At 44.4% G+C, this 12,899-nt stretch overlaps 1 non-coding gene across 1 annotated transcript; it reads right to left on the bottom strand.

Moving 5' to 3' along the window:
- Nucleotides 1-322: 322 nt before the first annotated feature.
- On the bottom strand, nt 323-410 carry MIR584-8 (microRNA mir-584-8). Its single transcript, NR_031238.1, has one exon. It is a non-coding gene; the product is annotated as a microRNA mir-584-8 (primary transcript).
- Nucleotides 411-12,899: the final 12,489 nt, after the last annotated feature.

Raw genomic sequence — 12,899 nt, 5'->3', positions numbered from 1 at the left:
TGGAATTGCAATTCTTTAAGGAGATAAAACTCTTCCCAGCCCTTTCTCTCTAATTATGTGAAGCTAAAATGATGTGATACTGAAGCTGAGGCTGTAGTACTTTGACCACCTGATGTGAAGAGCTGACTCATTGGAACAGACCCTGATACTGGGAAAGAGTGAGGGCAGGAGAAGGGGATGACAGAGGATGAGATGGTTGGATGGCATCACCGGCTTGATGGGCAGGGGTTTGAACAAGCTCTGGGAGTTGGTGATGGACAGGGAGGCCTGGCATGCTGCAGTCCATGGGGTCACAAAGAGTCAGACATGACTCAGTGACTGAGCAGCAACAACAACATCCTAATCTTGGCACTGCAAGTCCCGTACCTCAGGCACTCAGTCCCAGGCAAACCAGAATGCTTGGCCATCCTGAGTCAAAATATCATCCTTTACCAAAAACTTTCTTCACCAGCTATCTCTAATTTGGGCTTTTAAAAACTCAACCACAATACCACAGACAAAATTAACAAATATTCCTAAGTATCATTTCATACCAGCCATGTTCATTTTTTTTTTTTCACTTCCTGCAGAAAGAGAAAGTGTCAGTAGCTAATGTGAGTCATGACTCCTATGACTGGTATGTCAGCTAAAACTTCTGTTACTTCCCCAGCATTTTTTCTCCTGTGTCATTTGTATCGTGAAGAACTTGAGTCAATGTCCCTGTAAGATTGCCCACAATCTAGGTATGACACGTTATGTTCTTGTAGTGAAGGGAGTTGGTGAAGGACAGGGAAGCCTGGCGTGCTTCAGTCCACGTGGTCGCAAAGAGTCAGACATGACTGATCGAATGAACAGCATCATGTGATGCTAAGGATGCCCCGCCATGGAAACCCACCCCCAAGGACACACCCAGGGCAGGTCGAGTCTGCCAGGGCCTCCAGCCTTGTCGAATCCCACCACCTGAGAGGTGTTTCCCCACCTTGCAATCTGAATCCAGTTCTTGTCACAAGATTTTTAAATGAACTGGATGCTGGACGACCAAAGTCATCACCGAATTTTGTCTTCTTTCATTCTGGAAATCGCACACCATGGTACATGATCATTATTTGCCTGCACATGGGAACTTCCTCAAGGTGGCGTGGGTTAGGTATAAATGAACGAGCACGTTTACCCCTAATGTACGTGACTTCTCCTTGGTCCACAGTCCTCCTCTCATCCCCACAGAAACAAGTCTTCCTAACACACATTTGTCATACGTGTGCATGTTAAAATGTGCATTGCTCTTCTCAGCTCCAGATGTGTGCGTATCAGTTCACTTCAGTGACTCAGTCGTGCCTGACTTTTTGCGACCCCGTGGACTGCAGAACACCAGGCTTCTCTGTTCGTCACCAATGCCTGGAGTTTACCCAAACTTATGTCCATTGAGTCGGTGATGCCATCCAAGCATCTCATCTTCTTCTCCTCCTGCCTTCAATCTTTCCCAGCATCAGGGTCTTTTCCAGTGAGTCAGTTCTTTGCATCAGGTGGTCAAAGTATTGGAGTTTCAGCTTCAGCATCAGTCCTTCCAAATAATATTCAGAGCTGATTTCTTTAGGAGGGACTGGTTGGATCTCCTTGCAGTCCAAGGGACTCTCAAGAGTCTTCTCCAAGACCACACTTCAAAAGCATCAATTCTTCGGTGCTCAGCTTTCTTTAGAGTTCAACTCTCACATCTATACACAACTATTGGAAAAAACCATAGCTTTGACTAGACAGACCTTTGTTGGCAGAGTAATGTCTCTGCTTTTTAATATGCTGTCTACGTTGGTCACAGCTTTTCTTTCAAGGAGCAAGCATCTTTTAATTTTAAGGCTGCAGTCACCAACTGCAGTGATTTTGGAGCCCCGCAAAATAAATTCTGTCACTGTTTCCATTGTTTCCCCATCTATTTTCCATGAAGCCATGTCTATATGATTATTTTTTTTTTTTTTTGCATGAGTTGCCATATGCTGGGCACAGCTGTTTTGTGTGATAGGTTACATTCTGCTTCTTGTTCTCACTCAGCATTGCTGTCTGGATCTATGCATAAGGCAGTATATACACAGAGTACATGGCTTCCAACCGCAGGACAAGGGGCCCATGCGTGTACCCTCTGCATTCCTATACACAGTCTCTCTCCCCACTCTTCAGGGACGTCTATGGTTGCTGACCAAACACACAACACCAGGATGAACCCTATCATATGTGACTCGCAGCACACCTGCTGTAAACATTTACTGGAGTTAATACTCAGAGCACAAATTTGGGTCTTTCGCTACTGCTGCTAAGTCGCTTCAGTCGTGTCTGACTCTGTGTGACCCCATAGATGGCAGCCCACCAGGCTCCCCCGTCCCTGGGATTCTCCAGGCAAGAACACTGGAGTGGGTTGCCATTTCCTTCTCCAATGCATGAAAGTGAAAAGTGAAAGTGAGGTCACTCAGTTGTGTCCGACTCCTAGCGACCCCATGGACTGCAGCCCACCAGGCTCCTTCGTCCATGGGATTTTCCAGGCAAGAGTACTGGAGTAGGTTGCCACTGAGAGTGGTTAAATTACACATATTTTTTGTACTGTTTCCACATGGGTCTTTCTAAGACACCCCAGTTGTCTTATGTTTTTGTCCTTTATATCAAACTGTGCTGTTTTGATTATAAAAGATTTTGTGTATGCTTTAATGTCTGTAACTGGAGCAGGAAATGGCAACTCACTCGGTATTCAGTTCAGTTCAGTCGCTCAGTCCTGTCCAACTCTTAGTGAGCCCATGAATCGCAGCACGCCAGGCCTCCCTGTCCATCACCAACTCCCGGAGTTCACCCAGACTCACATCCATGGAGTCAGTGCTGCCATCCAGCCATCTCATCCTCTGTTGTCCCCTTCTCCTCTTGCCCCCAATCCCTCCCAGCATCAGAGTCTTTTCCAATGAGTCAACTCTTCGCATGAGATGGCCAAAGTACTGGAGTTTCAGCTTTAGCATCAGTCCTTCCAAAGAAATCCCAGGGCTGATCTCCTTCAGAATGGACTGGTTGGATCTCCTTGCAGTCCAAGGGACTCTCACGAGTCTTATCCAACACCACAGTTCAAAAGCATCCATTCTTCGGCGCTCAGCCTTCTTCACAGTCCAACTCTCACATCCATACATGACCACAGGAAAAACCATAGCCTTGACTAGACGGACCTGTGTTGGCAAAGTAATGTGCCTGCTTTTGAATATGCTGTCTAGGTTGGTCATAACTTTCCTTCCAAGGAGTAAGTGTCTTTTAATTTCATGGCTGCAGTCACCATCTGCAGTGATTTTGGAGCCCCCAAAAATGAAATCTGACACTGTTTCCACTGTTTCCCCATCTATTTCCCATGAAGTGATGGGACCGGATGCCATGATCTTTGTTTTCTGAATGTTGAGCTTTAGGCCAACTTTTTCACTCTCCACTTTCACTTTCATCAAGAGGCTTTTGAGTTCCTCTTCACTTTCTGCCATAAGGATGGTGTCATCTGAATATCTGAGTTATTGATATTTTTCCCGGCAATCTTGATTCCAGCTTGTGCTTCTTCCAGCCCAGTGGTTCTCAAGATGTACTCTGCGTAGAAGTTAAATAAACAGGGTGACAATATACAGCCTTGATGTACTCCTTTTCCTATTTGGAACCAGTCTGTTGTTCCATGTCCAGTTCTAACTGTTGCTTCCTGACCTGCACACAGATTTCTCAAGAGGCAGGTCAGGTGGTCTGGTATTCCCATCTCTTGAAGAATTTTCCACAGTTTATTGTGATCCACACAGTCAAAGGTTTTTGCATAGTCAATAAAGCAGAAATAGATGTTTTCCTGGAACTCTCTTGCTTTTTCCATGATCCAGTGGATGTTGGCAATTTGATCTCTGGTTCCTCTGCCTTTTCTAAAACCAGCTTGAACATCTGGAATTTCACAGTTCACATATTGCTGAAGCCTGGCTTGGAGAATTTTGAGCATTACTTTACTAGCTTGTGAGATGAGTGCAATTGTGCGGCAGTGTGAGCATTCTTTGGCATTGCCTTTCTTTGGGATTGGAGTGAAAACTGACCTTTTCCAGTCCTGTGGCCACTGCTGAGTTTTCCAAATTTGCTGGCATATTGAGTGCAGCACTCGGTATTACTGCCTGGAAAATTCCATGGATGGAGGAGCCTGGCGGACTACAGTCCATGGGGTTGCAAAGAGTTGGATACAACTGAGCAGTTGAACAACACAATCGCGTCTATTAGGGCAAGTCTTCCCTCTTTAGTATTTTTTGTCATACTTTTGCCTTTTTCATGGAAATGACCCCCCGAAAATCAAATTCTTCGATAAAAATTTTAGGTTGTGTTCTTCATGTTTCTGGAGAAATCCAACTGAAATATTGAATTTATAGATTAATTAGGAGAACGGACATCTCTTTAATACTAAAATGCATCATCTCAAGAAAGTAATGTCTCTTCACATATTCAAATTACCTTCTAGGTCCTTTAGGAGAATTTTACATTTTTTCTTTATAGCTGCTGTGCATAAAGAAGATACTGGATTGCTTTTACTGCCATTGTGAATGGTATCTTATGCTTGATTATACATTCAATCTGCTGGTATACACAACTGCTTTAGCTTATTTTAAGTTTATCTCCTTTCCAACAACCTTGCTGAACTCTAATTACAGCTGTTTATTTATTCTATTGTTTTTTGTATGTAGATAATCGTTTCATCTGCAAATGTTGTAGTATATGAAGCCCTGTTCCATAGCAAAAGGAGAATAAAATCAATGGGAAGTTTAAGGACGGGACTATTTAGATATATGCCCTGTGAGTTTGCAAAAAATAATGCATACTGTTTGCTGTCATAGGGTTTTAACTAACTATAATATCTCAAGCTTATTAGTCATATCCTTCAGATCTTTATAATCGTATTGGGGGGGAAGCTTTATCAAACAATTTCTTAAAAGCATCACAAACTACAGCTGTCGGTAGATGTATTTCTCCATAATACAGAGTCATAGTGATTTGGAATTCTTATAGCAGTGTTCCTTATACAATCTACTACACCTCTTTTTCCTTCACGGTATGTCTTAAAATCTGTATTGCCCTATTTTAAGTTTCTTAGCCCATTGTTCACTGCTTCATAATGGACGTCCACTTACTTTCACATTTTCTCTAGCTTACAAGCATGACTCTACTTGGCAACAAGTGATTGAATGTTATTTTGTAGCCTCCAACGTTTAATTGGTAAGTATAGGATTTCCCAATTTTTATATATTCATTTGTTCTACCATCTATGACACATCTCTACTTGCTATAATGTATGTTTGTTTCTATACTCTTTCTGTGCTTCCTATCTATAGATGATTTTTTTTTCCTCCCTTGGCTGATGTAAAATGTAACACATTTTATTTTTCTTCTGTTCATGGTCAGTCTTCATTAAGATATTCAGTTGCTCCCTGTGGTTCAGTAGCTCAGTTGTGTCTGACTCTTTGCAACCCCATGGACTGCAGCACACCAGGCCTCCCTGTCCTTCACCATCTCCCCGAGCTTGCTCAAACTCATGTCCATTGAATCAGTGATGCCATCCAACCATCTCATCCTCTGATCCCCCTTCTCCTCCTGCCCTCAATCTTTCCCAGCATCAGGGTCTTTGTTCTCTAATGAGTCACATCAGGTGCCAGAGTATTGCAGTTTCAGCATTCGTCCTTCCAATGAATATTCAAGGTTGATTTCCTTTAAGATTGACTAGTTTGATCTCCTTGCCATTCAAGGGACTCTCAAGAGTCTTCTGCAACAGCATTGTTCAAAAGCATCAATTCTTTGGTACTCAGCCTTCTTTATGGTCCAACTCTCACGTCCATACATGACTACTGGAAAAAACCCTACCTTTTAGTATAAACATCTTCGTCGGCAAAGTGATGTCTCTGCTTTTTTATACAGAGTCTAGGTTGGTCATAGCTATTCTTCTAAGGAGCCTATTCAGTACTGGTTTCTTAAACTTAGGAGTATGCCGGTCTTTCTTCAATAGAATATGTATTTAAGCAAGTTCCCTTATGCCTTCAATCTCTCCACCGTCACTCACCATTTGATTCTGTCTAGAATTTTACCTGTGGGTTAAGATCTCTGTTGTCTTATTTTTTTCTTACCCTGGTCTTATATTAGACAACAACAAATCAACCTAGGAGATATCACCTCCCTTCATGTATATTTCTTACAGCCTCTTCCTGGAGTTGACCAATTTTTCAGACTATTTTCAAAGTGGATTTTTGTCTAGAGAAATCTTCTGAAAATTAGCACACCTGAAAATATTCTTGTCACACTCTCACATTTAAGTGACATTTCGCTTAGATGGAAGGTTTCTAATGTTTGAAGTTATTCTAAAAATATTAGTCTGACTGCATTAGTCCGCTCCCAGGGCCATAAGAAAATGTTGGGATGGCCAAAGAAGGTCATTCAGGTTTTCTGTAAGATTGTCAGGAAAAACTGGAATGAAATTGTTGGCTAGCACAATGCCAGGGCCGAGGTGGCTTAAACGACAGAGAGATGTCTTTCCCTGTGGTTCTGGAAGGTAGAAGTTCCAGGTGAAGGTGCCAACCGATCAATCCTCCTGGCTTGCAGGTAGAACCTTCCAGCTGAGTCCTCCCCTGCCCTTTCCTCCGTGGGTATAGGGAGAGACTGAGAGAGCAGGCTCTCTGACTTCCCTGCCTATAAAGGCACCAATCCCATCATGAGGACGCCCTTCTCACGACCCCATCACCTTCCATACATCATCACACAGAGGACTAGGGCTTTAAGTTACGAAGCTGGGGAGGACACAGACATTCAGTCACGACACTGACCTCTCAGAGGGTAGAGCTGGTGTTGAGAAACGTGTTGTCAGTTTGACTCTTGTTCTTGGGAAACCTCCTGCTTTCTCCTTGGAGCTTCATGATTTCCCTTCATTTTGCACTTTGAAGTTTGTGCCCTCTTAATGTGCCCTCCTGTGGGAGCCATTTCCATCAAACATGTCTCGTTTTCTTCTTTTTTTTTTTTAATTGTTTTCTTTTTTTTTTAATTATGGAGGCTTCTCCTGACTTCTTTTCTGACAACGCTTCCTCTGGTTTTCCTTTCACTTTCTGGGTCTCCTCTACGTGTTGCTAGTTCTACTTCTATTCACCACGTCCTTGGTGTTTCTAATTCTCTCCTGTTTAGACTTGTCTGATGTTTCATGGGACGGAGAACGTCGGACTTTTGCAAGTCTTAGAACTTATCTTGCCGCTTAGCCATGCAGCAGGCTTTCTTCAGCTGTATTCATTCCGCTACTGAGTCCATCGCCTTCATTCTTTATTTTAACTGAGCCTTTTTCTCAGTTGGTAAAGAATCTGCCTGCAATGCAGGAGACCTGGGTTCGATCCTTGGATCCCCTGGAGAAGGAGATGGCCACCCACTCCAGTATTCTTGCCTGGAGAATCCCATGGACAGAAGAGCCTGGTGGGCTTCAGTTTGTGGAGTCACAAAAGGGTCTGAGTGATTAAGCACACAGGACCATGTTTTCCACACTACACATTTCTACTTGGTTCATCTGCATGACTTACCATTACCTGTTTTATATTGCTGCCTTCTTCCATTATCTTACTGAGTATGTTTAATAACATTTACATTTTTGGGCCATCTGTGCAATTCTGCTTCAGTGGGTATGCGTTTTTCCACTTGCTTCCTCCTTAGAGGTTGGGCTGTTTGGGTCTCTAGTTGTTCCAGTCCAGGAGTGTGTGTGATTCCAGGATGGGGCTTTCACCTGGAGCGTTGTGACTCTAGCGTCTCATGTCTAGCGTTGCCTCCCGGGAGACACATGGCAACCTCTGCAGCTATTTCTGGTTGTTACTACCGGGAGGATGGAGATGCTGGGGGCACCCCGTGGGTAGACTGCAGCCATGCTGCTCAACAATGCAGTGGATGGTTCCCCAACCCCACAACAAACGAAAAGTCGGACCCCCAAATCTCACTACTGCCAAGACTGAGGAGCCCTCAGCTAGAAGTCCCAGCCGCCAGCCAGGGGCCGGGTCCCTGGGGAGAAAGCCCAAACAGCGGAGAAGCACTGTGGACACTTCCCTTCCCTCGACAGGATCAGGCAATCCTCTTTGCCCAGTGTCTCCTCTGAGACCCTGGTCTATGTCTTGTCTCCTAAGGTGGACGGGGTTCCCCTCTGCTGGGTGTTTAGACGGGGTGTGGGCTTGGGAGAAGATGCCAGAGGGAGAGGGAGGTGAGACCCAAGGAGACACTTTTCGTCAGTTCATCACCACGGTGCGGACACTGGGCTGCCCTGCTGTGATCACCCACCCCAAGCATATCAGTGGCCTGGCTACTGAAACAGCTTCCTGCAGCAAAGGCGAGCAGAGCAAGACCACAGACACACACACACACACACACACAGCACACACCTCACACACACACCTGGCTATTGAAATAGTTTCCTTGCAGCAAAGGGGGGGCAGAGAAAGACCACACACAAACACACACACACTCAGGCAGAAGTAAGAGGACAAATTCCCTCTTCCCTCCAATCCTGCCACTGCTCCTTCACCAGCCTGAAGTGAAGTGTTAATCGCTCAGTCGTGTCTGATTCTTTGTGACCCCATGGACTGTAGCCCACCAGGCTCCTCTGGCCTTGGGGGTTCTCCAGGCAAGAATACTGGAGTGGGTGGCCACTTCTTTCTCCAAGGGATCTTCCCGACCCAGGGATTGAACCTGGGTCTCCTGCACCGAAGGCAGATTCTGAAGTGTCTGAGCCACCAGGGAAGTCCCAAAGATTTTCGCATCCTCTGCCCCCCTGAAGTTAGGGACCTTACTTTCCCCACCAGGGAACCCAGAGTGTCATTGGTGATAGCTAGAGTCCTAACCACTGGACCACAAGGTTCTAGCTTAATTGAAGCAACCTCCCAAGTGAGACGCGATTCCCTTTCCAGCATCCTTCAGTCACCGCAGGGAGCTCTGGGGGTTTTATACGAGGTGCGACCCCTCTCTTCCAGCCCTCCCTTCTGCTTACACAGCTGTCTACGGTTGATCTTGGTGTTTCATAAGAAACTTTCTACTTAAAAAAAAAATTATTGGACTTCCCCAGTGGTCCACTGGTTAAGAAACCACCTGGCCGTGCAGGGGGACACGGGTTTGATCCCTGGTCTGGGAGGATTCCACATACCAAGGGGCAGCGAAGTCCACGAGCCACACCTACTTGAGAGACTGGGGAGTCACAACAGGCAAAGCCCCCACAGCAAGACAAGAACCCTAACTAGAGAGTAGCCCTACTCACCACGAAAGCCCACGCACAGCTACAAAGACCCAGCATAGCCAAAAAAAAAGATTAATTGTAGGTGCCTTGGACTGCAGGGAGATCCAACCAGTCCACCCTAAAGGAGACCAGTCCTGGGTGTTCATTGGAAGGACTGATGCTGAGACTGAAACTCCAATCCTTTGGCCACCTCATGCTAAGAGTTGATTCATTGGAAAAGACCCTGATGCTGGGAGGGATTGGGGGCAGGAGAAGAAGGGCACGACAGAGGATGAGATGGCCGGATGGCATCACTGACTCGATGCACGTGAGTCTGAATGAACTCTGAGAGTTGGTGATGGACAGGGATGCCTGGCGTGCTGTGATTCATGGGGTCGCAAAGAGTCGGATACGACTGAGCGACTGAACTGAACTGAACTGTAAAAACTAAGATATTGAAATGAATGTTTCTATAATTACATCTAAATTGCATTCTTCATCTGTTTTATCACCTATAAATTACATTCTTCATTACTTGGGTTTCTCTTCTGTTCAGCAGTGCTTATGATACAGTAGAATTTGATAAAATTCTACTTTTATCAAATGATAAAACAGAACCTTTCATTGTTTTAATGACATGGGCTATATTGATAAGACAATATATCTTTAAATACGGTTTAATGACGTGGGGTATATTCACGAGTTGTTAATTTTCCTTCACCTCAGACACAAAATTATTTTTCCCTTGACTCTGACAGTTACCACATACATAAATCTCTAAATAATAAAAGAGAACCTAAGTGTTTTTCCCCCTGTTCAGTTTCTACTGAACTCTGTTTAGCATCACAACTCTTTCTTTTATCTCAGGAAACAGCATCTCATTCTAAGTCACTGATAGCATTAATCAAAGCAGTCTCTTATGACATTTAAATAAATGAATTTTCCATTGCACACACAAGGACAATACAATCTGTAAAAACTAGGTGTTTATCACAGGGATATATTCCTGTTATTACACTGCAATTATTTAGCCACTGATTCAGGGAAAGAAAACTGCTTAGAATACGAAAATAGCAGGATGTCAACATAAACGATGGAGAAGGAAATGGCAGCCCACTCCACTACTCTTGCCTGGAGAATCCCATGGACGGAGGAGCCTGGTAGGCCACAGTCCATGGGGTCGCAAAGAGTCATACATGACTGAGCAATTTCACTTTCACTTTTAACATAAACAAAGAAAGAGCCAGGGTGAAAATCAAGGATGGCCTTCGTGGCTCACTCTTCTTTACTGTTAGAAATTACTTCTGTGGCTTACAATCATACTTGAAACAAACTTAATAGGAATAATACTTTTTCATGACCAAACAGTTTTTCATTTATATGTGTAATTCACACGCAAAGTATGTTTTTCAAAAAAAAAATTAAAAAGAATCCTAAATACTCTACTTTGAAATTAAGTTTGTATATATTCAAATGTCTAAGGGAAAACTTATTTGTTTTCCAGCTAAATGTCTGTTTACTGGGACGTTCCCCTCAGTGGTAAGACTCCGAGCTCCCAAATGCAGGAGGGCCAGGTTTGATCCCTGGTTGGGGAAATAGATCCCACATGCTACAAGTCAGAGTTCTCATGGTACAACTAAAAAGAACATGCATATCACAACAAAGATCAAAGATCCTGCCTCCTGCAACTAAGAACTGCTGCTACCGCTAAGTCCCTACAGTCATGTCTGACTCTGTGCGACCCCATAGATGGCAGCCCACCAGGCTCCCCCGGCCCTGGGATTCTCCAGGCAAGAACACTGGAGTGGGTTGCCATTTCCTTCTCCAATGCATGAAAGTGAAGTTGCTCAGTTGTGTCTGACTCTTAGCGACCCCATGGACTGCAACCCACCAGGCTCTTCCATCCATGGGATTTTCCAGGCAAGAGTACTGGAGTGGGTTGCCATTGCCTTTTCCATAAGACCTGGTACAACCAAATAAATATATATATTTTTTTACATCTGTCTATTGGCCAATCATTTATTATGGTGATTTGGTGCATAATAATTTTCCATAAACTTCCAGTTAAGAACAACTGGTTGGAGAAGGAAACGGCAACCTACTCCAGTATTCTTGCCTGGAGAATTCCATGGATGGAGGAGCCTGGCAGGCTGCACTCCACAGGGTCGCAAAGAGTCAGACATGACTGAGCAACCGAGCACAAGAACAATTAGTAAAGTACAGCCCATATTTTTCAAACTCTAGAAGCACAATAACTACACACGCAAGTTTTTTTTTTTTTTTTTCAAATTCTACTGTGTCATAACCATTGCTGAACAGAAGAGAAACCCACGTTGATGAAAGTGGAACATACTATCTCAGATAAATGCAAGAGTAACCTGGATAGCTGATAAGATTTTATTCAAGTAAATGAATACAAAACTTGCACATACTCCAGACACACTAACCAAGATAAAGAAAGCTGAGTGCCAAAGAATTGATGCTTTCGAACTGTGGTGCTGGAGAAGACTCTTGAGAGTCCCTTGGACTGCAAGGAGATCCAACCAGTCCAACCTAAAGGAGATCAGTCCTGGGTGTTCTTTGGAAGGACTGATGCTAAAGCTGAAACTCCAATACTTTGGCCACCTGATGCAAAGAGCTGACTCATTGGAAAAGACCCTGATGCTGGGAAAGATTGGAGGCAGGAGGAGAAGGGGACGACAGAGGATGATGGTTGGATGGCGTAATCAACTCAATGGACATGAATTTGAGTGAACTCCAGGAGTTGGTGACGGACAGGGAGGCCTGGCATGCTGCAGCCCATGGGGTCACAAAGAGTCAGACACGACTGAGCGACTGAACTGACTGACTGACTGAACCAAGATAAAACAACCGTCTCTCAATTCAGGTTTTTCCATTCTGGCCCTGTGTCTCAGAGGCCGGACAACCTCCACTCTTTGGTCAAATCTGGCCCACCATCCTTTCTGTAAACAAAGTTTCCTGGGGACACAGATAGAACCAGTTGCTGGTGAACAGACTATAACTGCTTTCGCATTGCCAGCATTAGGGCTGAGGTCCTCTGACCCACAAAAACCTAAAACTCCTTATGGAGACAGTTTGCTTGCTGAATGCAGTCACAGGCAACACACACATGCACACACTCACACTCACACACACACACACACACACCCTTGTGAAAGTGGCTGCCATGCTTGCCTTGGCTCCTCCTGTAGCAGTGGTTGGAATGGTCTCCCCATCGCAGCAGTGCTGACCTGGGGCTCTCCCCGCATCTCCAACACAATGAACCTTATCCTCGAGGACTCTCTTTGGCTCTGGACTGCCATGAACACTTTTCTCTGCCGCTCTAGCTCCTTCTGATATCGTCCAAGTAATCTCACACTTCCACTCTTGACTTACTCTAAAAGTATTCGCACAAACATCCCCTTTGTGCTAAGCTTGGATGAGCAGTGATTTATAAGTTTGTCGGCGAGATGAGAATCTTGATTAGAATCAATAATGTCAAATAGCTGCCATTCATTAAAAATGCTTCCAACCAAGCTTTGGTTGCAGAGTTTTATAAATAGATACAGTCTTGATTTATTAGGGAGTGAGGTGGCTGCACAGTGAAAGGTATTGATTTTTGTGTGTGGGTTTGCTTTTCTTTTTTTTTTCCAAGATACTGGTAGCATACAATTGATTTATGGTA

This window comes from Bos taurus, chromosome X (assembly GCF_002263795.3).
Source record: "Bos taurus isolate L1 Dominette 01449 registration number 42190680 breed Hereford chromosome X, ARS-UCD2.0, whole genome shotgun sequence".
Taxonomy (NCBI): domain Eukaryota; kingdom Metazoa; phylum Chordata; class Mammalia; order Artiodactyla; family Bovidae; genus Bos; species Bos taurus.
This window is presented reverse-complemented; position numbering and strand designations above follow the sequence as displayed.